The sequence below is a fragment of the Monodelphis domestica genome, chromosome 4 (genome assembly GCF_027887165.1).
Source record: "Monodelphis domestica isolate mMonDom1 chromosome 4, mMonDom1.pri, whole genome shotgun sequence".
Classification (NCBI taxonomy): Eukaryota; Metazoa; Chordata; class Mammalia; order Didelphimorphia; family Didelphidae; genus Monodelphis; species Monodelphis domestica.
The window spans coordinates 51,025,678-51,050,883 of NC_077230.1; positions in this window are offsets into that span (position 1 = coordinate 51,025,678).

Here is a 25,206-nt window from a genome sequence, read left to right on the forward strand (position 1 = left end):
TATGTTTAGTTTTACTAGTGATGGAGTCAGCATACAAAAAAGTTTTATCAATAGGTAAGATTGGTGTTGAATCTAGTAAACCTACTTGGAATCAAAAATTGACTTCACATGTGCCTTAGGTAAGAAGCTTAACCACGTGAGTTTTCATTTAAATAATATCTGTGGCTTTTGGTAGTCTGCAAGTTTACCAGAGATTAATAATGTTGCATGCCAGCAAAAAGAGCTAGTTCCTTTGTAAATGGGATTAGGCTATATATACTTGTATGCACATGTGCATACATACATACATACATGGAAGCATACATATATACATGCATTATAGAAAAAAAGGAGGTGATAGTAATACTGAATCACACACTGGCCAGACCATATTTGGAGTTCTAATATTTAGCCCTTGATGGCACTTTTTAAACCACCAAATGAGAAAAGAAAAAAAAAAACAAGACAAAAATATAATATGATGTTTAGAGACTGCCAAAAGAGACTATTTGAAAGAACTACAGCTTTATAGCTCATAAAATGGGACATTTAGGGTAGATATGACAAGTGTCTAATAAATGAAGAAATGTTACATAATCATATTAAATTCTAATGATTTTCTTCAGAAAACAGAACAGTTAGTGGGCGTTACAAGTAGTAAATAAAGGCTTAATAGAAGAAGGAAAAACCTTCCTTTTATGACTCATAAAAATGTAATAAAATAATAGATTCAATTAAGAGTTAATTCATTGTGACAGCAAGGTAGCCCAGTTTGACTAACAGGCTTGGAACTGATTGGATCTATGTTCAAGTTTTTCCTCTGACACTTGCTAGTTGTGTGACCTTGGGCAAGTCACTTAACTCTGATTACCTATCCCTTAACACTTTTCTGCCTTAGAATCAAGACTAAGTATCAACTATAAGAAAAAAAGGCAAGTGTAAATATTAAATTCTACCTCAGAGTCTTCAAGAATATGCAGAATAACTCATCAGTGATGATGTTGAGGGTATTCTTCAGCAGAGAAGGACATTTATACATGATTACTGATGTTTCTCCCAACTCTCAGAAAAAAGCAAACCATTATTTTATTTATTTATTTATATTTATTATTATTATTATTATTTGCTGAGAAAATCCAACAGACATTACGGTCTATAGATTTATGAAGAGTCAGATATTAACAAATGTATAGCAAGCCAGGAAAGGGTACTTTTGACTCAACTTAGTCTTTTACAAGGATTGCAAGTGGAATTATAGGGCAGAAGACTGTCACATCTTTTTTCAGTAGCAAGGACAGTATTGAATTGAAAAGAAGTAATTGAATTACTTCTTGAGAAAGAGAGAGAAGGTAGAGAAAGGACGTTATGAATACAATGGCAGGCACATGGCAAGATGTCATCACTGGCTATGTCCTATTGTGGTCTATGGATATACATGGCTTGCAACAAGTTATGCAGCCTGAGGTGAATTTATCACAAGAAAAATGGCTCCTCTGACAAGAATTTGACCTTTTAGTTATAGCCAATCAGTTCAATTTAAGGTTACCACAGTGATCGAGATTTAATCAGCAATTATCTATACTCAAGAATTCATCAATGGACTTACCCTTTTCTAGACAAAAACTTACTGTCATATAAGATTTTAAAGTATTAATTATGGAAAAATCCTGATCAAATACAAGTCAATTTACTAAAAATTTAGTAAGTAATTTTTGTGTCTTGTATGAATAATTGTAAACCTCATGTAAAATTATATATGCTAAAAGAAGAGGAAGATAATGTAGATGGATAAAAATATTTGTGTTCTATTTGGTGGGGAAATTTTCTTAAATGACTGTCAATTTTCTTTAATTTTCCATGAATAGTTAAAATCATAAAGGTGGTCAAGAGGTAGAAAAAAATTTATAATATCTCTCAAAATTCAACACCTCAGTGACTTCATTCTGACCTTTCACATGGCAATGAAATTCAAAATAATTATGGAAAAAGAAGGAAATATATATTTATATTAATGTTCACTAAGAGTAGTAAAATCCTTATTTATGATGGCTATATGGAGACTGAAATAAATTCAATTAAATCCTACATGAAATGTTTTGTGATTCATTGTGAAATGTTGTATGACTTTTATATGATTTTATAGGTCACATAATGCTTATGTGCTATATATAGCAATATGGGTAAACATTTAGACAGACATATCTACATGTTTACATGTCTGGAATTCACTTTAAACCTGCACATACATCTATAATATTTTTGATCCATATTTGTATCTGTGACAGGCAATATAGCTTAGTGGATCTGCTGGACTTAGTTCGGGGGCTAGGAAGAAGAACAGGGTTAAAATCAATCTTTCACATTTACTGACAATGGATCTTGGACAAATTTTAACTTACCAGAGATGCCTGAAAATACCCTAAAAATATAACTTTTAGAATGGTTGCATTGGCAGGAGGAATTTCTTCATAAACAGCTACTTATAACACTGAAACCACAGTTTTAGTCCAAATGTATATCTACATTGTATCCCTACATTATTCTAATAAAATTGACAAATCGGAAATTTCATCCTTCAGTATGCTAATTATAAGAAATCATCCCCTATATTTTATAGTGGAACTTATCTATAACACATATGTTTACTATGTTATAAACTATCAGTGTAAATAATTTCAATTAAAATACAAACAATATTTTTCTTCAGCATCAGATAAAAAGCAGTATAGTGTCAGAAAGAATACTAGAATAAGAAACATGTGGCTAGGAATTGGCATCTGTTCTCAAGTCTAGCTCTCTATTATTTACCAGCAGTGGGACCCTGGGTTAGACATGTTATCAATTTAATTGTAAATCTATTGATTCACACCAAATAGCCATTGAATACATATTAATCAATTCAATTTAGTATGCAACTCAATAAGCTTTGGCTTAGGATAATCATCATGATACTCTGAAAGTTCTCTGTAAATTTTAAAACACCTTATAAATATGACATTTATAGTATTATCATCTCTTTGCAAAAATATTGCTATTATGATTCTTTTATTTGAAATTGATTTTGATGACTTAGAAAGATGATATAGTATTATTCAAATGTTTCTATTGAGAGGGAAGGCACACAATTATAGCCCATTGTTTAGCTTCTTCTTACCTTGGGGAAGTCATTTAAGCTTTCTTTGTCTCTGTTTTCTCATCCATAAAAAATAAGGGCAGAATTTTATCAGATCTTTATATCTCTTCTAGCTGTAAAAATTCTATTCATTTAATGTCCAAAAGTTTATCTATTCTTCCATATCATTTTAGAATGCCTTTCCCTGTTCCGTAAAATAGGGACAATGTGTATGCTATGAGAATCAAATGAAATGATATATGTGACATTCCTTGTAACTATAATATAATGTGTAATTGCTAGCAATCATTTTAATTTAGGTTTTTTGTAATGATTTCCAGTTATACCTGACATTCAGAAAATATCTAGTAATGATAAATTGACAGAATGGAGTACAAAAGAAAGCAGGATTGTTATTGTATGTATAAGTAAATCAAAAGTGAAAGTGACTGGCAATTTGATCAAAGAATTGGAAACTCATGGGACTGTGTCTCCTAATTTACAGTGAACTAACTCATTATGTGACCTTGGGAGAGTCACTGACATCTTTATGCTTCACTCAGTTCTGATGTGAAATCTGTCTAAAAGCAAAGTAGAATATGACTAAAAAATCGGAAACTGCTTCACAAGTGCCTATTCAAGCTAAAACACATTTTGATATAAATAACAAGTTGTTTCTTAGGTAGTAAAAAGGGAGACAAGCAGTCCATTAAGTTGTGTGAGTACAGCAATGCACTATAATGCTGAGAATCTATAAGAGTGCTTCAATTAAATATACAGCAAACAGTAGACTGCTCCTGAGGACAATGTCAAAATATAAGGTGAATAAGAAATTTCTAACTAGTCCCATCTCCAGAGCTACAAAATTAAAGTATTACAAGGATGACAGAAGTATTTTCACCTTTGTTCTGGGTCATTCAATTAAGCAATTAAAGGATGAAAAATCCTTAAACACATAGGAATTGCATTCTAGAGGGCTGAAAAGCCACTAGTAGTCTAAAACCACAGGAACTCAAGTGGATGCTCAGTCCCATTTTAGGAGAAAAGCACATTATATTTAGGAATATAAATGTTACTATGGTAAGCATATACTCCTTTAAGATTTTGTCAAATTTGCTGAACGAAAGAGACAAAGACAAATGGAAATGTAAGAAATGGATGTGAAAAGCATAAAGTAGCATGCAGAGACAATGCATTTATCTAGTGCAAAGATTTGTTTTCCAGATATTCCTTTAAATATAATATGCAAAAAATTGGGTTTTAAATGGAAACCTATTTGGTGATTAGTTGAGAAATATGTATTGCCTAGTTGTTGCATAGTGAAAAGAGATAAGCATTTGGTTAATCTGTATGATTTAAAAAAAAAATTAAAACCATTGCCTTCTATATTAGAATCAATACCATGTTTTGCTTCCAAGGAAGAAAAGCAGTATGTGCTGAGTAGTGGGGGTCAAAAGACATGCCTAGGGTCACATAGCTCAATAGTGTCTAAGAGCCATTTTGAGCCCAAGACCACCTCCTCTAGGTCTGGCTCTCAATCCACTGAGCCACCTAGCTATACCTAATCTTCATGGCTTCTTTGTTTGATTTTTGTTTTTTGGTTTTAATTTTTACTACTCATCCTAACCATGTGAGGGTAGTAAAAATAATAATGAATGCAGCATATAGTAGAAGAGGGACTATACTTTTTTCTCCTCCAACAACAACCATATGTAGATAGAGGAAAGTGTGGAGGAGAGAAATTGTAAGGCATGCAAAAGGACAAGAAGCAAGACAAGAAGCTGAAGATTGATCAACTATCAATCAAAGGAAAATTCCATGTGGAATGTGACTGGGAAACAGTTGGAGACAAGAGCCAACTGCTGACTGTTTTGAGGTCTTTGAGCTCATGGTGGTGATCCTGAAGGAAGAAGCTGGGTTTATCTCTGAGACTGGGGATAATCAAGTTGGAAGTGACCTGGCTGATTTGAAGGCAGAAGAAGAAGGACAATAGTCCATATATCTCTCTCTGACTGGCTCTGTTTCATGCTAGTGAATGGATTCAATATCTGCCCACCTAAGACTCACTATAGATAATAGGGAAACCTCCAACCACCTTACTTTATCCTCTATCTTTCCTGTTTTCCCCAATAAATCCTTACTTGAGATAATGAAGAGAAAGGAGTATTTTTTTCTGAAACATCATAGCTCACCCTGAGTAATTTTGAAAAAGGCTGAAGAAGAGGGAAGGGAAACTGAAGGGAAGAAGAGGGGAGGAAGGGAGATTGGAAGAGGGAGGAAGGGAGATATAAAAGGGAGGTGGGTAGGCAAAAGAAGATCCATCAACTATACCCTCAAAGATAATCTATTACAAAAGCATATAACTCTTGCACAACCATTTAGTAACTGAGAAATTGAGAAGTGTCTCACATCTAAGCCAAAAAAAAGCAGAAATTCAGAGATTCTGACAACTTTATCACAAAAATTTCTGATCTTTATCATAAATAACCACCTTACCAATATCAACTAGCAAGTATAGCAGTCATCAATTACTAACCTTGGTTTTATTTTTAAAAATAAATTAAGTCCTAGTAGCAAAGGAGCATCATAGAAGACAAGCTAAAGATGCTATAGCTATAGCTTGACCAGTTGAAACTCTGAGCCCTATAAAGATTAAGTCAAATTTGGAGACAGGAAAGCACAATTTATTATAAGAAAAACTATTTCACACAAATACAGAGGTCCTAAGTGAAATTTTGTAAAGCCAGTAACTAAGAAAAAGAAAGGATATTCAAGACCTGAAAGATTCATATGTGCCCCTACAAGTGTGGATAACCATCATGACATTTTAAAGATGTAGTTTACTCTATTTGGACACAATATGAATTTTTTTTTTTGGAACATGTCCCCTGTCTATAAGATGTGAAAATGATGTAATGGCTATTTATTTGCCTATTGAATAAGTGTGCATTTATGAGTTAATTGAATTAGCTTTTTGGTTTTTAATGGGGAGCACATCAAAGTGGGGTGGAGGGAATGGTAGAAATGTGGAACAGAGAGTCGCCACTCATTTAGTTAATTCACTGCTTATCTAATATTCTATCAAATAAATCCTAAGTGGAGAAAATACTGCACCAGGTATGTTTATCAAGTCAAGTCTGTCATGTCAATTTCTTTTTTTGAAAATGTACTATTTATTTTTTTAATTTTTATCTTCTTCAATTTTGAATTTTAATCATATCTCTTCCTTTGGAATTATCTTGGAATAATGTACTGATCAAAGCTACCTAGTGTATCACAGTTTATCATTACAATATTGTTGAAACTATGCATAATGATCTGATTTATCTCACTTCATTTTGTGGTCTTGCCATGCTTTTTTGAAGTCTCCTGTCATCATTTCACATACAATAATAGAAACCAGTCACAATAATAAGCCACAATGTGTTTAGCCATTCTCCAACTGATGAGCATTAGCTTGATTTCCAAATATTTGCCATCACAAAAATAATTTATATATTTTTTGTACGTGCAGGTCCCTTTCCATTTAAAAAAAATTCTTTGGGATATAAACCCAGTAGTGGTATGTCTGATTCAAAGGGTATATAGAGTTTTATAACCCTTTGGGCATAGTTTAAAATTGTTCTCTAAACTCCAAAAGTTTATTAGTGTACCTATTAGCCCTCACCCTACCATCATTGGCTATTTCTAATAGATAAGAGCTCTTACCTAAAAATTGTTTTAATTTGCATTTATAAAGGAATGGTGAGTTAAAGTATTTTTATAATATCATAGATAACTTTAATTTTTCTTACAAGAACTATACATTCATATCCTTTGACCATTTATCATTTTGGGAATAGCTCTTATCTGAATAAATTTTATTGTTATAAAATATTTTTATCTTGGTTCATTTTCTATGGTACCTTCTGGCAAAAATGTATCTTCCCTATATTTATTGTCTTTTAATTAGGTCAATTTTCATTTTTGTTTTGTCTGAAATTATGATTATTATCCCTGCCTTTTATAGTTCAGCAAATGAATAAAAGATTTTTAACCAACTCATTTTTAACTGTGTTATCTGTCTTTCAATATCAAATGTGTCTCTGTAAACAACATATTGCTTAATTATGTTTTTTTAATCTTTTCTGCTATATACTTCCATATTATATATGAGTTATCCCATCAATATTCACAATTATGATTACTGTATATGTCTCTCCATCCCATTTTCTTTTATTCATTTTTCTCTCTATCCTTTCATCCTTTCCCTCCACAAAAGTCTAATTTGCTTGTAACTCCTGCCTCTCTAAATCTGCCTTGCCTTTTAGTATATTTCCACTTTCTCTTATCCCTTTCCTCTCCTATTTTCCTATTGGATGAGATAGATTTCTATACCTAACTGAGACTCTGTGTTTGAGGTGTGGAGGGTATGTGTGTGTGAGTGTGTGTGTGTGTGTGTACGTATGTATGTATGTATTCTTCCATCATTGAATGAATTCTAGGAAAAGTGAGAATTTTTTATTCATCTCTGGTCTTTTTATCATAAATACTTGAAAATCCTCTATTTCATTATTTTTTATTATTTTTTTTCTCTTGCAAAATTAGATTCAGCTTTGCTTGTAGACTATTAGTTCTAGAATATCATATTCCATGTCCTTTACTTGTTTAATGAGAAAGCTATTAAATCTGAACTGATTCTGACTGTGACTCCACAATATTTGAACTGTTTTTGTCTGACTGGTTGTAATATTTTCTACTTGAACTGGGACTTTTGATGTTTACCTATAATATAATTTCATTTGGGGATCTCTTCTAGATGATTGATGAATTCTTTCCTTTTTAACTTTCTCCTCTGGATCTAAGATCTTCCTTAAATTTTTTTGAAATATTTTGTCTTTTTTATCATGGATTTCTGGTAGCCTAATACTTCTTAAATTCTTCCTCCTACATCTATTTTCCAGGTCAATTGTTTTTTTTTTTTCTGATAAGATATTTCATGGTTTTTTTTCCCTTTCTTTCTTTCTATTTTTTCCATCCTTTAGACTTTGTGTCATGGTTACTTTATGTCTGGTTGAGTCATTATTTTTCACTTGTTCAATTCTAATTTTTTAAGGAATTATTTTCATCAGTGAACTTTTGTACCTTTTTTTACATTTGATCAATTTCCCTTTTTTAAGTTCTTTTCTTCAACGAATTGTTGTGCCTTTTTAAACATTAGACTAATTCTGTTTTTAAGTTGTGATTTCAATATTTTTATGTCTCTTTTACCAAGCTATTAAAATAGTTTTCATTATTTTTTCGCATTATTGATTTCTTTCCCCAATATTTCCTCTATCACTTTTAAAAAATTTCTTCTGGGTATGTTTTATTTAATTTGCATATAACTAGCATTTTCCTTTGAGTCTTTGGTTATTTCTCTTTACATATAATTATCTTCTGAGTTTTGGTCAAGCCAATACAGTAGCTTTTTTGGCCAAGTTCTTTTAATTTTTGTCATTGTTCCAGGCTATCGGTTGACTTTGAATTTTTTGTTGAAGTTGGGCTCTGTTCCCTTCAAGATAGAGAGGCATCGTCTCTAGCTTCAGGTTGTTTTTTTTTTTTGCACTTTTTCCCCCTAGTCCTTGATATGCAAGCATTTGGTACTTCCAAAGTAATATCATACAGGAAGAAGAGTGGTTGCTGTTCTCCTGTCTACACTCTTGTGATTAGCCAGAAGGGCCTCTAATATTTTTAAGCTGCAAGAACCAGCATTCGTCTTGGTCATGAAACTATAACAAGTGCCTCTGCTCCCTTTTGGTCAAACATAAGCACTCTTTTCCATCCTGGAACTGAGATGAAAATCAATAGATTTGTAAACTGGTGCCAGCTGTAACCAGTGACAACAATGGATCCTATGTAATCCATTTCTGACCATTTGTATAACTTTTTTACAATCTCTGGGATGAGAGTTTCCAAAACTATTGGCTTTATAAAGCTGCTATCATTGCTGCCATGTGAGTATACTCTAGACAGACCTCTACATAGGAGTCAGAGAGCTGTTCTGCATACCTCTAAAGTTGACTTAAGCAGGAAAAATGTCTGACTGTAATGTTTTGTTGAATCTACCACTCTAAAATTTGACAAGCAATTATTTTAAAATTGTTTGGAGAAGAATGTTAAAAGAGTTTGGCTAACTTGCTCCCTCTAATCTGCCATTTTGTCTTAGGCCTGAGTTGGGCCAATTTCATTAAGATAAATGTGTACTTAATAATTATTATAGAATTGACAATTTTTGTAAATACACAATTATGATATCCAAAAACACTTAAAAGATATTATTATATAGATGGCCAATAGAGAAGGCTCTTTGACATGAGTATAGTTTTCAGACTAGCTTTATGAGCTTCTTAACAATGTAATCTAAGGGTTTTACTTCCCAATCTTTAAGAAATTGTGATTTTCCTTAACTCTGAACTATAGCTCAAGTGGGGAGTTTAGAATGGCAGTTTTTCTTTTGAGGACATGGATGGTGAATGTTCTCTTCATTGGTTTGAATTGCTTCTATCCCAGAGAATCAGAAAGGTGGTACCATTTTTAATACTCCATTCTTTTCTTGTTCTTCTGTCCAAGATATTTGTGCCATAATTTTTCTTTTGTTTAAATCTATCCATAATTTGTTATTTCTTCAATTCTCCCCTCATGGAAGTGGGACTTTCTTTCAAGTAAGCTACTAGAAATATGTAACAAAAAATGAAGGCCTTGAGCTACAAATTCCAGGTAACTAGTCACAGAACACCCCCTTCCCCCAGTCAAATTGCAGACTCCTTGACTAGAAAGATGTCAGTGTTAGTGGCTCCGGTGTGTTATAAAAATGAATCAATAATTATTTCTGAGACCTCTGTCATAAAACTGTTCAACAAAATACACCACATTTGTAAAATCTAGTGATTTCCACCTTTGGAGTTCCCCTTTCTTTATAGCACTTTTTTTTAACACATGTTATAATATAATCATTAAACATATTTTAAGATATCTAGAAAAATATAAGTATAAAACCAAATTAACTGGAGAAATGGAGATACCTTTTAGAGAATACTCACATATTCAGCCAAAATTGGGTTTCTGTCAGTTGAAGGGCAATAAAGAACAATTTGAGTGGATTTCTTTCCTTACCAGCTGTCCTCATTTTCTAACATCCTGATCTCCTTGGTAGATCAATGGGATACAACATATGAACATGAATATGGTAAAACATGGTTGAAAAAAGTGGGTTTCCTCCATATCTTTTCATCTTAAATATCAAGAATTTAATATCCATATTTTATCATTTTATCATATAAGAAATGAGGAACCATTGAATATTTATAACCAGGAAAATTATATGTTCACCAATATGATTTGAAATGATCATTTCATAATTTGGAGAAAAATGAGATAGCTGACTAAAAGATCAATTAGGACATTATTACAATTGTTACAAAAACACCAATTAGGTAGAGAGAATTGGTAAACCATCAACTTTAGAAGAGGCAATATGAGTAAATAGAAGTGGACATATTTCCTTTTGTGAGCAACTTGCTGAAACATGAACACAATTTGAAATTTTATTAGACTTGGAGAGTGAGGAAAGAAGGGGAAAAAAGATAAAGATGACACTAATGATTCTAGGACTATTTGATGTTTTATTCTCAACCCAACTTTATTTAAATTGGTATAATGGTAAATGTATCCTTAAAGCCATAAATACCTCAAAAAGAGCACTTGAAGAGACTGGTAAAATGCCTTATATTTGCCTTGATTGACTTTTAGACTATTTATTCCATTTTAGCCAACACCTTCCTGATGTGCTTTGAGATATTTTTAAGATTAGCTACTATCTAAAAACTTTGCCAGGCATGATAAATCTCATGACAGATATAATCTATTCATTTTCTATACATTCCATTTACCACCAGTTGGACTTAAGTCAGAAAAATTAAAAAAATACATAACTTCACATTTTAAAACTGGCTATGGAGATTAGATGCTCAAACAAAAATTTAAACTGTGAATTGAGAAAATACATAGAAACCTAATATTTATTTTGTAACTGTATTAGCTGATTTACTCTATTAAATTAAATGTAGGACCATGTTTGAAATGTTAATTTAAGTTTAATCTCCATATAATAGAGAGGGCATGTCCAGATGGAAAAGGTAGATCAGAAAGTAACTGGAATTTTTCAGGATTGTGAGTATGAATTATAAAGAAAGATTAGACAGATGTGACTCGCCTCAACAAAAATATATTCAGAAGATTTCTTAAATGTATATGAAATTTGAAATAGAAAATAATGGAGTGATGCCAATAAGGAATTTGAAAGATACTGTAACTAGTTAGAAAACTAGTTACTAGTTACTAGTAGGCTTATCAACTACATTCAGGAAGAGTATTTATTTTGCAAGCAATTTCAGCAAAATGTCCTCACTAAATCATACATAGATTTTAAAACAAAGTGCCAAGATATCACCAAATTATATAATTAGATAAATATTAATTATAAAAAAAATTTTAAAAACTTTTGGGAAATGAACACAGTAAGCAAGTAACAGGCAAAATGAAGGTGAAAATTAGAATCTAACTCAATTTTAGTTATATAAAAGCTAAAACTGAAAAGTGAAATTCATAAAGTCTGACATGGGCCTTTTTATGAGCATAAAGGGACTTCAAATTTTTCAAGTTAATTTGATCTACATGAGACAGACAATTTACATAATTCAGACCTAGAATTGGATTTAGTATGATAAAATGATCATTTTAAATTCAATTCAATAAGTATTTATTAAGAGGATATGAGGGCCAAATATTACATTAAGCACATGGGATACAAAAACAAAAAAATAGATAATTATTGCTCCCAAGGAAATTTCTTATTCTAGGGAAAAGATGTGGAAAGGATTTTACTCCTTTTATCTGAGAATTTCAGAGGCTAAATTGGTTAGGCATAGTATGGAATAGAATGACAATATTTTAGATTTTTAGAGTTATAATGAATTCTATAAATCTTGTCCAATATACTAAAGAAGGAATAATCTATTCAACTAGTGAATGAACAAGTAAATGACTAAGTTTTTATTAAATTTCTCAAAGTAAAAAATTGCTAGGTGTTTGGGGATATGGATTTAAAGAAAATCCTTTTTCTTAAGGTTATATTCTACCATGGATAATAACAATTACAGAACTATTAATTAGTAGCTAGATGATACATAATCTGGATCTGTAATAATTTAACAAAAGATAGTTAAATCAGGAGGACACAAATTGATGGAATATGGAAAGGAGTATCATAGAAAGAAACTCAAGTTCTATCTTGAAGGTAGAGAAGAATTCTTTAAAGCAGAAGTAAAAAGGAACAACATTCTAAGTATGAGGAGCAGAGGGCACAAAGACAAGGAGAGGAGATTAGAGTGTCATGTACAAGACACCAAGAGAATGCCAGTTTGCCTGAATAAAATAGTTCAAAATGGAATTTAATTCATAGTGATGTTACAAAGAGAACTTATTCACACATATATAATGATGCAGAGTGAATTAGCATAACCAGAAAATTTTGTCTATTGTAAAGACAAACATCTTTACCAGATTTAGGAATGCTGATCAATGATGTGATGAACTATAGCTCCATGACACATATTATGAAAAATTATCTACATATTTTTCTGAACATGATGAATACATATTTTTATTTTGTTTGACTATACATGTTTGTAACAAAGGTCTTTTTTTCCTTTATTCTCAATTGGAACAGGGGTGGAGAAATGAACCAAGATAGATTTTTATTCATTTATGTCACAGCCATGAATGGGAGTCTGGTGATAATTGATTGGATCTAAGGACCATTGTAGCCAAGGAGGGAGAGAGTCAGCCTGCTCCAGAGACTAGTGGCTGGAGAGAAGACATGAGATAAGGAGAAGGAAGAACAGGAGAGGTTAGGTTCAGCATGCCTGAGAAGGACCAATTGGAAGAATCATGGTACCATGACTAGGGGCTATGATATTCATTTACTGTGACAAAGAGAAAGACTTTTATACAGAGTAAAATATTAAGCATTACAATGTTCTTGGGTGGGGGGGCTATTTTCCCACAGGATTTTTATGAAAAAGACATCCCACATGAATGTTATCAGGGTTGCTAATACAGATAAAATACAAATTGAGAAACTGTGATTATTAATCTGTTCTTAGGGAAAGGCAGGTTTGGTACTTTCAGTAGTGATTGTTTGGACTTCTTTGCATGATTGCATGATTGCAAGGACTTCTTTGATTCTCAGAGTTTAATGATGACATTTGGCCAAAAGAAGTAGTGCCTTTGTGTGAGTCTGGGACCTTGCAAGAAATCTCACGCAAGTGTGTATGCTTTCCTCAGTGGACCTCTCATATCCCCCTTTTAACTTTTATATAAAAAGGCTGTATATTATGCACTAAAGTCCTGACATTGTTAATAGTGAGTACAATAAATATTGAGAAAAATAAATTCTACATATAATGATATATACAATACTTAGAATAATACATAAAATTATACATATAACAAAAACACAATAAGTTCTAGAATCTGAGACAGTTTTCCAAAAAAAGTTTAGACTGAAATACATTGAGGATTAAATCTGCTATTGCCTTAGTTTGCATTTAAAAACATCACTATCTTCAGTAGAGTGTGTTGCTGCATTTGTATCTTGTATGTCCATTGAAGTGTTACAGGAATGTTATACTCCAAGAATCCCTTAATATCACTTCAATAGTTATAGAATAGAGTATGGCTGAAAAGACTACTCATACCTTTTAACAGAAAAGTCATAAATTACTCACCATTGTCTATGTCCAGTTTTTTTTTTATTACTGATCTATTTTGCCTTAGACTTCAGCTATAAATAAGACTTTGGCACATATTCTTGTGCAATTAAGTTACTAAGGTGTCTTGGTGGCTAGAAGTCATGTGTCATAGCAGTTGTCATTGTACAATATATTAAATTGTACTTGTCATAGTAGTAAAGAATTATCAGTCTTAATATTGTCAAAATATTTCAGGGGGTCTCACCCAAGGTGGAGGGTAAGTCCAATAGTTGCCTATGTCTCTGGCAAACTTAACAGCACAACCTTTGTCAAAAATACCATTTCAAGTGTCAAATGATGTCCTTAAGTCTGTATCATACTTTGGCTTCATTCGAGGTGGTCATCTGCTCCTCTTGTCCTCTTGTTTGTTGATCTGTGATGATCTTTTTGCTGACTGGTGATCTCTCAGCTCAAGTCTCCTCAGTCTTTCTGTAAGATGAGGCACCCACACTATTTTCTCAGTTGTCTCTGAAAAAATATGTGACCCCTGTGCTCCAGGTTATTAGTGTATCAGAGTCTTCATAAATTGATTAAAGTGTCCATCCATATAATATATTCCTCATTGCTTTTTGAGTTATGAAAATGCTTCCCAGAAGCATTTGGATTGTTCTCATCAAAGATTGAGTGTGAATATGACATTGTTTTGGGGATCTAATTATCTTTCCCCTAAAATATCCTAGTGACATGATTCCCACATTACAGTTGGGAGAAAGTTTTGTTCTCTGAGTGATCTGACTTCATTCATGTAAAATCCATAATTTCAAACATTCTAGTATGCTTCAAGTATTTGTATATTCCTCTACCCTCTTTCTATAGTAAGTGTCAATTCTGTATTCATTTTTTCCATAGCTCATTTATATTTGTTTTATGATTATTGTTAAAAAAACTTTTTCTTCCTGTCTTTAAATTCTTATTAAAATTAGTTTGTGATGAAATAGGTTACTTCTCTAGAAAATTCTTTATAGTTTAGTCCTGCTTCCTTAAAATCATTGATATGCTTTTTCTAAATGTATTTGAATAGTGGAATCCTTATTCCAAAAAATAATTAGCTTGATTTGTGATTAGTAACTTCCTCTCTATTCTGCCAGTAATTATTCTGGATTAAGGGAAGGGTCTATAAGGGGAAAAGTAGGTGGGGTTTGAGGTTTGGGGAGGTGGGGTGAGAGTGGTGGGTGAGGACGTGCTCAAGCCACACTGTGATTGTGTCACCAGAGCTGTGACTATCTGATTGGAATGGGCTGGATAGAGAGGGAAAAAAAAAGTGGTGGGGGAAAAGGGACAGGGGAACAGAGAGGGTCTGATCTCCAGTTTTTGGCCTCTTGTTAAGTTCTCCAAGTTGGTTTGTAAAAAAAAAAATATTTTGGTTCTTTAAGTCCAGGGAAAAATAATTATAGGTACTTTTTCTCTTCCTATGTGTCAGGAAAGAGTTAATGGGTTTGTAGAGAGTATTTTAACTTCTTAAGTTTTATCTCAAAGTTGTGCTGCTATAATGTATGACTTAATTTGTTGATATTAATGAGGAATGAGAAAAATCCTGTATTAACAACCTTGTCTTTTAAAAAGACTCTTTCTTCAATTTTTGAACTTGCATGTTTTTTTCCCATTCACCTTAAGAATTAATTGTCTTTGCAGTTGAAATTCATATATCATGTTGGTTAACTGTCAAAGAGGCATGCATTCAAGACAGAAAGCTGAGTACAGAAGAGCTGTCAATCAAGGTGACAATTCCATTGGAATGTTCCCTGGAGAAGCAGTTGGAGCCAAGCCAAGGCTGGACTTCTGAGGTAGGCTGAGAGGCTTTCTGAGCTAGGCTGGGAGAATGGTGAACTAAGTTTTTGGTTTGGGTGATGGTGGTGGCTGAGAAAGAAGAACTTATTTGTATCTCTGTGACTTACCTAGCTGATTAGAAGAAGAATGATGACAGACAGTTGTCCTCTTATCTTTCTGACTGACTTTGTGTCACGGTTGTGATAGAACTTCCATTTCCCCAATGTCCTCAAAACCAAGGCTCCTTGTATAGACTAGGGAAAACCCTATCCCTCTTATCTTATCCTCCATCTTTTCCTGTCTTCCCCAATAAACTCTTACTTGAGAAAAGAGAGAAAAGAGTATCTTCTCTAAATCTCATAGTTCACACTGAGTGACTTGAAGGGAAAGGGGGAGGAGAAAGCTGAAAGGCTTCAGAAGAGGGGAAGAAACTGGAAGTAAAGGGAAGAGGGTAGGCAAAACCTTGATCCATCTAGATACAATCAATAGGCACCCTCGAGTATCACTGTATTACATAACCCCAAATTACATTGTTATTAATTGCACTTGAATACATGTTCTTCCACCATTTAGTTTTATATAGATTCAAACTTATTTGAAATTTTGTACAATTTGACAAATATTTTCCAACCTTGAATACCATAAGTACATTTCAGAACCATTAGTAGTTTTTCCACAGTTGTGTTAAACCTTAAAATGGAATCTCAATGAATTTCCAGTGAGATTGTGGGATCAAATTTCCCTTCTGTGGCTGTAGTCAAACCTCCTTCCCTGCTTCAGTGGCCACCTAAGTGAGAGGAGAGCCTTTTTTGTCTTTTATCAGTTACATATAGTCTTAAAATTTACTTTGCCATGAACCAAAGAATCCCAGGCATCTGACAAAGAATCTGACTAAATCTACATTTTTTTTGTTTGTGCACACAAGATAAGACAGTAATGGAGGACAATAGCAGGGTTAAACATTGAATACATTTAAAATAAAGTAAGGATGGTGGAGTTTGTGAATTGATCCAACCATTCTGGAGGGCAATTTGGAACTATGCCCAAAGGGCGATAAAAGACTGTCTGCCCTTTGATCCAGCCATTGCACTGCTGGATTTGTACCCCAAAGAGATAATAAGGAAAAAGACTTGTACAAAAATATTCATACCTGCGCTCTGTGTGGTGGCAAAAATTGGAAAATGAGGGGATGCCCTTCAATTGGGGAATGGCTGAACAAACTGTGGTATATGTTGGTGATGGAATACTATTGTGCTAAAAGGAATAATAAAGTGGAGGAATTCCATGGAGACTGGAACAACCTCCAGGAAGTGATGCAGAGCGAAAGGAGCAGAACCAGGAAAACATTGTACACAGAGTCTGATACACTGTGGTACAATAGAACATAATGGACTTCTCCATTAGTGGCAAGGCAATGTCCCTGAACAATCTGTAGGGATCTAGGAGAAAAAACACTATCCACAAGCAGAGGACAAACAGTGGGAGTAAAAACACAGAGGAAACCAACTGCTTGACTACAGGAGTTGAGGGGATATGACTGAGAAGAGACTCTAAATGAACACTCTAATGCAAATACCAACAACATGGAAATGGGTTTGAATCAAGGACACATTTGATACCCAATGGAATAGTGCATCGGCTATGGGAGGGGTGTTGGGAGGGGGGTAGGAAAAGAAAGTGATCTTTGTTTCCAATGAATAATGTTTGAAAATGACCAAATAAAATGAAAAGAAATTAAAAGAAGTAAAATAGAGTAAGCATGCTTCAAAGTTGGTGCTGTTCTGGGATTATCTATTGTTTAGTTTTCTTGGCAGTGAGTGGCTTAAAAGTCCTTGAGAATCTCTGCTAAAGCTGGTTCTCTCTCCATTCTGGTTTTTTATTACACTGGGTTTCTAAATGTCTTATCTGTCAAGTGCAAGTGCAAAAACATGGGGAGAGGAGGTGTAGCATACATAGAATACACCAATACAGCACTTAAAACTGCCAAGTGACTTGAGGCAATGACACAGCAGACAAGGAGCAGCCCAAGACTAAGTCTACTGAGGTTTAAGTAACAAAACTTCAGAATGGGGAGCAGTCTTATGCACAGCCTGAATCAATGAAAACTGCAAAGGTGACAGGGGGAGGGAAGCAGCTCAATACCAACCCTATCTGCTTCTGTTTGACCAGAAGTAATGAAAAGATAGATCAAGAATAGTCCAACAAAGGATACAACATGGAAACTAAAAGCACAGGGAGCAGAATTCTGCTAAAAACAAAAAAGAAAAGAAAAAAGAAAAGTAAAACTTCTGCAAGGCTCTCTACAAGAAACCACTGGAGGACCTTCTCAAAGTTCACACTGACAGGTCCAAAACACTGAGACCTAACTTAAGCATCAGAGAAGGCAACACTAAAGCTTAAAATAGCATTCCCTCCACCTCAGGATGGAACAGAATTGCAACTGATCAACAAGGTAATTAAGGGGGAAAATAATAACTAGAAAAATGAGAAATATTAAGCAAAAAATCTAACCTTAGAAAGTTACTTTAAAATAGAGATCAACATATAAACTTAAAAAGTAATTGGCCGAAGGACTTCCGGGTAATCATGGCTGCAATCTAGACGCGGCACGCTTCCTCTCCCCAGCACCGAACAAAATAGACTACATCAAAGGAGCATAAAATCACCTTTGGAGGAACAGAAGGACTCCCCAGTACCCCACAGAGGCAAAGGTACGTGGGGCTTGAACATTTCAACACTAAAAGAAGGAAAAGCTTGCACAGAAAAGTGAACTGAGCCGCCCTTCCCCCACCCCACCTCCCCCACTAAACCAGAGTGAGCTACCTGAGCGCTCACCGGGACAGCGAGTGAGTGGGGAGCGTCTCTGTCTGGGGGGGCACTCCAGGGTCCTTGGGATCTGGGGACTGCCAGGAAAAAACGTCTCAGGGCGCTTTCACTGGAGAATCCAGCGGACCTGGACTTGGGGCGGGCTGCGCTGAACAACGCGCGCTGATTATCTGGGCGGAGCTGAATACCTGGGCTCGGAGGCTGGGAAGAACTAGTATGAAGCAACCTAAATTCACAGAAAAACCGCTCTTATAACCCAGACCCCAGACCAAAAAGGAAAGGGAAATAAAACCACCAAAGGGATGGCTCACATGGCCCAAAATCAAGCCTCCAGGAAGAAAGGGAAAAAAGTGACTATTGAAAACTTTTATGGTGGAAGTACCCAAGGAAAAGAGGAGAATGAGGAGGAAATCCAAAAAAATTCAGAACACGCCTCCCAAAATGGAAACTATCAACAAGCTCTGGAAGATCTCAAACTGGAACTTATCCAAAAGATGGAAACCTTCTGGAAAGAAAAATGGGAGAAAGAGATCAGCTGTCTGACAGATTAGACTGCTCAATTGGAAAAAGAACTCGAAGCATCCAATAGAAGGGCAGACAAGGCTGAAAAGCAAATCCAGTCCCTAATGACCAGAATTAAGCACCTCGAAGAAAGTGAGATGATAAAACAGCAAGAATCAATAAAGCAAACCCAAATAATTAATTATTTGGAAGAAAACATAAAATATCTCACTGAGAAGGTCACGGACCTGGAGAACAGAGGAAGACGAGAAAATCTCCGTATCATCGGTCTCCCAGAAAAACCAGAGGTAAACAACAAATTGGATATTATTCTAGAGGAGATTATAAAAGAAAATTGCCCCCACGTTCTGGAGCAAGGGGGCAAAATAGAAATAGAAAGGATTCATAGAACACCTTCTATACTAAATCCCCAAAAGACAACGTCTAGGAATGTAATTGCCAAATTCAAGAGCTTCCAAGTAAAGGAGAAAATCCTACAAGAAGCCAAGAAGAAGAGCTTCAGATATAAGGGGGCTTCCATAAGGATCACACATGACTTAGCGGCTAACACACTAAGAGACCGCAAAGCATGGAACACGATATTTAGAAAGGCAAGAGAGCTGGGTCTCCAACCAAGAATCAACTACCCAGCAAAACTGACTATATACTTCCAGGGGAAAGTATGGGCATTCAACAAAATAGAAGATTTCCAAGCATTTGCTAAGAAAAGACCAGAGCTCTGTGGAAAGTTCGATATCCAAGCACAGAAAGCAAGAGAAACATGAAAAGGTAAATATGAAAGAAAGGGAAAAGGAGATAAATCTTATCTTTCTCTTTAAGTCAAACTCTCTTCTATAAGGACTACATTTACATCTAATTATATATATTAATATGTGGGGAAAATGTTTTGTGTAACTCTCATAAATTGTATCATCATAAGAGTAGTTAGAAGAAACATGCATAGGGAAAGATTGGGGCATTAAGAAGATTTGGGGAAAGTGGGGGCAAAGAAAGGAAAAGGGAGGGGGGAACCGCGATAATACTAAGATTAACTTCAAGAAATAGGGGGGGAATCAATAGAATAAACTTTCCCATATAAAGATACACATGGGAAGGGGAGGGGAAGAACTCTCATATGAGAAGGAGAGGAAGAGAGCGTGAAGTGGAATTACTTAAACCTTACTCTCAGTGAAATCAAATCTGAGAGGGAATAACATCTAGATCCAGTGGGATCCTGAATTCTATCTTATTCATTAGGGCAAGAAAGAAAGGAAAATTAAGGAGGGGGAGGGGGGAGGGAGTACAAAAAGGGAGGGAAGGAGAGGGGGGAGGGGAAGGGAGCATAAAAAGGGAGGGGCTAGAAAGGGAAGCATCTCAAGGGAGGGGACTAGGGGGACTGACCTAAAGTAAATCACTGGTTCAAAAGGAGAAAGCTAAAGAAGAAAGGTCAGAACTAGGGGAAGACATCAAAATGCCAGCGAATCCACAAATAACAATCATAACTTTGAACGTGAATGGGATGAACTCACCCATAAAACGCAGACAAATAGCAGATTGGATTAGAACCCAAAACCCTACCATATGTTGCCTTCAAGAAACACATATGAGACGGGTTGACACTCACAAGGTTCGAATTAAAGGTTGGAGTAAGACCTTTTGGGCCTCAACCGATAGAAAGAAGGCAGGAGTTGCAATCATGATATCTGACAAAGCCAAAGTACAAATAAACCTGATCAAAAGGGATAGGGAAGGTAAATATATTCTGCTAAAAGGAAGTATAGACAATGAGGAAATATCACTAATCAACATGTATGCACCAAATGGTATAGCATCCAAATTTTTAATAGAGAAACTAGGAGAATTGAAGGAGGAATTAGACAGTAAAACCATATTAGTGGGAGACTTGAACCAACCACTATCAAATTTAGATAAATCAAATCAAAAAATAAATAAGAAAGAGGTAAAAGAGGTGAATGAAATCTTAGAAAAATTAGAGTTAATAGACATATGGAGAAAAATAAATAGGGACAAAAAAGAATACACCTTCTTTTCAGCACCACATGGCACATTCACAAAAATAGATCATACACTAGGTCATAGAAACATGGCACTTAAATGCAGAAAAGCAGAAATATTAACTGCAGCCTTTTCAGATCACAAGGCAATTAAAATATTGATCGGCAAGGGTACATGGAGACCCAAATCAAAAATTAATTGGAAATTAAATAACATGATACTCCAAAATCGGATAGTTAGAGAAGAAATCATAGAAACAATTAACAATTCCGTTGAAGAAAATGACAACGGCGAAACATCCTTTCAAACCTTATGGGATGCAGCCAAGGCAGTACTTAGAGGAAAATTCATATCCCTGAGTGCATATATTAACAAATTAGGGAGGACAGAGACCAAGGAATTGGAAATGCAAATAAAAAAACTTGAGAATGAACAAATTAAAAACCCCCAGAAGAAAACCATACTAGAGATCCTAAAAATTAAGGGAGAAATTAATAAAATAGAAAGTGACAGAACTATTGAGCTAATAAACAAGACTAGAAGCTGGTACTTTGAAAAAACAGACAAAATAGACAAAGTACTGGTTAATTTAATTAAAAAAAGGAAAGAAGAAAGGCAAATTAATAGCATCAAGGATGAAAAGGGGGATCTCACCTCAAATGAAGAGGAAATTAAGGCAATCATTAAAAACTACTTTGCCCAACTATATGGCAATAAATATACCAACCTAGGTGATATGGATGAATATTTACAAAAATATAAATTGCCTAGACTAACAGAAGAAGAAATAGTTTTCTTAAATAATCCCATATCAGAAATTGAAATCCATTAAGCCATCAAAGAACTGCCTAAGAAAAAATCCCCAGGGCCTGATGGATTCACCAGTGAATTCTATCAAACATTCAGAGAACAGTTAACCCCAATATTATACAAACTATTTGACATAATAAGCAAAGAGGGAGTCCTACCAAACTCCTTTTATGACACAAGCATGGTACTAATTCCAAAGCCAGGCAGGCCAAAAACAGAGAAAGAAAACTATAGGCCAATCTCCCTAATGAATATAGATGCAAAAATCTTAAATAGAATACTAGCAAAAAGACTCCAGCAAGTGATTAGAAGGGTCATCCACCATGATCAAGTAGGATTCATACCAGGGATGCAGGGCTGGTTCAACATTAGGAAAACTATCCACATAATTGACCACATCAACAAGCAAACCAACAAGAATCACATGATTATCTCAATAGATGCAGAAAAAGCCTTTGATAAAATACAACACCCATTCCTACTAAAAACACTAGAAAGCATAGGAATAGAAGGGTCATTCCTAAAAATAATAAACAGTATATATCTAAAACCATCAGCTAATATCATCTGCAATGGGGATAAACTAAATCCATTCCCATTAAGATCAGGAGTGAAACAAGGATGCCCATTATCACCTCTATTATTTGACATTGTATTAGAAACACTAGCAGTAGCAATTAGAGAAGAAAAAGAAATTGAAGGCATCAAAATAGGCAAGGAGGAGACCAAATTATCACTCTTTGCAGATGACATGATGGTCTACTTAAAGAATCCTAGAGACTCAACCAAAAAGCTAATTGAAATAATCAACAACTTTAGCAAAGTTGCAGGATACAAAATAAACCCACATAAGTCTTCAGCATTTCTATATAATTCCAACACAGCTCAGCAGCAAGAACTAGAAAGAGAAATCCCATTCAAAATTACCCAAGACAAAATAAAATACTTAGGAAGCTATCTCCCGAGACAAACACAGGATCTATATGAACACAACTACAAAACACTTTCCACACAACTAAAACTAGACTTGAACAATTGGAAGAACATTAACTGCTCATGGGTAGGGTGAGCCAATATAATAAAAATGACCATCCTACCCAAACTCATCTATCTATTTAGTGCCATACCCATGGAACTTCCAAAAATTTTTTTTACTGATTTAGAAAAAAACATAACAAAGTTCATTTGGAAGAACAAAAGATCAAGGATATCCAGGGAATTAATGAAAAAAAATACAAAGGAAGGGGGTCTTGCAGTCCCAGATCTCAGACTATATTATAAAGCAGGGGTCATCAAAACAATTTGGTACTGGCTAAGAGACAGAAAGGAGGATCAGTGGAATAGACTGGGGGCAAGCAACCTCAGCAAGACAGTATATGACAAACCCAAAGATCCCAGCTTTTGGGACAAAAATCCACTATTTCATAAAAACTGTTGGGAAAATTGGAGGACAGTGTGGGAAAGATTAGGCTTAGATCAACACCTCACACCCTACACCAAGATAAATTCAAAATGGATGAATGACTTGAACATAAAGAAGGAAACTATAAGAAAATTAGGCGAACACAGAATAGTATACATGTCAGACCTTTGGGAAGGGAAATACTTCAAAACCAAGCAAGAATTAGAAAGAATTACAAAATGCAAAATAAATAATCTGGATTACATCAAATTAAAAAGTTTTTGTACAAACAAAACCAATGTAACCAAAATCAGAAGGGTAGCAACAAATTGGGAAACAATCTTCATAAAAACCTCTGACAAGGGTTTAATTACTAAAATTTATAAAGAACTAAATCAATTGTACAAAAAATCAAGCCATTCTCCAATTGACAAATGGGCAAGGGACATGAACAGGCAATTCTCAGCCAAAGAAATCAAAACTATTAATAAGCACATGAAAAAGTGCTCTACATCTCTTATAATCAGAGAGATGCAAATCAAAACAACTCTGAGGTATCATCTCACACCTAGCAGATTGGCTAACATGACAGCTATGCAAAGTAATGAATGCTGGAGGGGATGTGGCAAAGTGGGGACATTAATTCATTGCTGGTGGAGTTGTGAATTGATCCAACCATTCTGGAGGGCAATTTGGAACTATGTCCAAAGGGCGATAAAAGACTGTCTGCCCTTTGATCCAGCCATAGCACTGCTGGGCTTGTACCCCAAAGAGATAATGGACAAAAAGACTTGTACAAAAATATTCATAGCTGCGCTCTTTGTGGTGGCCAAAAATTGGAAAATGAGGGGATGCCCCTCAATTGGGGAATGGCTGAACAAATTGTGGTATATGTTGGTGATGGAATACTATTGTGCTAAAAGGAATAATAAAGTGGAGAAGTTCCATGGAGACTGGAACAACCTCCAGGAAGTAATGCAGAGTGAGAGGAGCAGAACCAGGAAAACATTGTACACAGAGACTGATACATTGTGGTACAATCGAAGGTGATGGACTTCTCCATTAGTATCAATGCAATCCCTGAACAATCTGCAGGGATCTAAAAAAAAAAATACTACCCACAAGCAGAGGATAAACTGTGGGAGTAAAAACACCGCTGAAAAGCAACTGCTTGACTACAGGGTTGGAGGAGATAAGACTGAGGAGAGACTCTAAATGAACACTATAATGCAAACTCCAACAACAGGGAAATGGGTTCGAGTCAAGAACACATGTGATAACCAGTGGAATCATGCGTCGGCTATGGGAGAGGGAAAGGCGGGGGGGGGGGGGGGAGGGGAGGGGAGGAAAAGAAAATGATCTTTGTTTCCAGTGAATAATGTATGAAAACGACCAAATAAAATAATATTAAAATTAAAAAAAAAAGTAATTGGCCGAAAGGAAACATTAAAGGAAACCTTAAAGAAAAGTGAGAAAGGAAAAATTTAAAAAGAAGCTAAGAATCAAATAATTTTTTAAAATGACAGGAAAAATCCAATAACTTGGAAACTAGAATGGAGCAAATAGAAAGAGGCTTAAAAAAAGAAACTCTGAAGAAAACAATTCCCTAAAGAGGACCAAAGATTGACCGAATTGAAAGGGAGCAACAAAATTAAAAACAAACAAACAAACAACAACAAACAAAACCTGGAAGGAACCATTTCCTAAAGACTAGAATGGGCCAAATACCAAAGGAAACACACACACACAAAAGTCAAGGAAGTAAATAACATATTAAACATTTGAATTGAGCAAATGAAAGCTAATGATTTCAAAAAGCATCAGAAAAAAAAGATGAATTAAAAGCATGAAAAAATAGAATAAAATCTAAAATGCCTCACTGGAAAAAATCAAAAACTTATAGGAATAACTGAAAGATATGATTTTTAGTAAAAGAGCATGAATATGACATAATAAGAAAT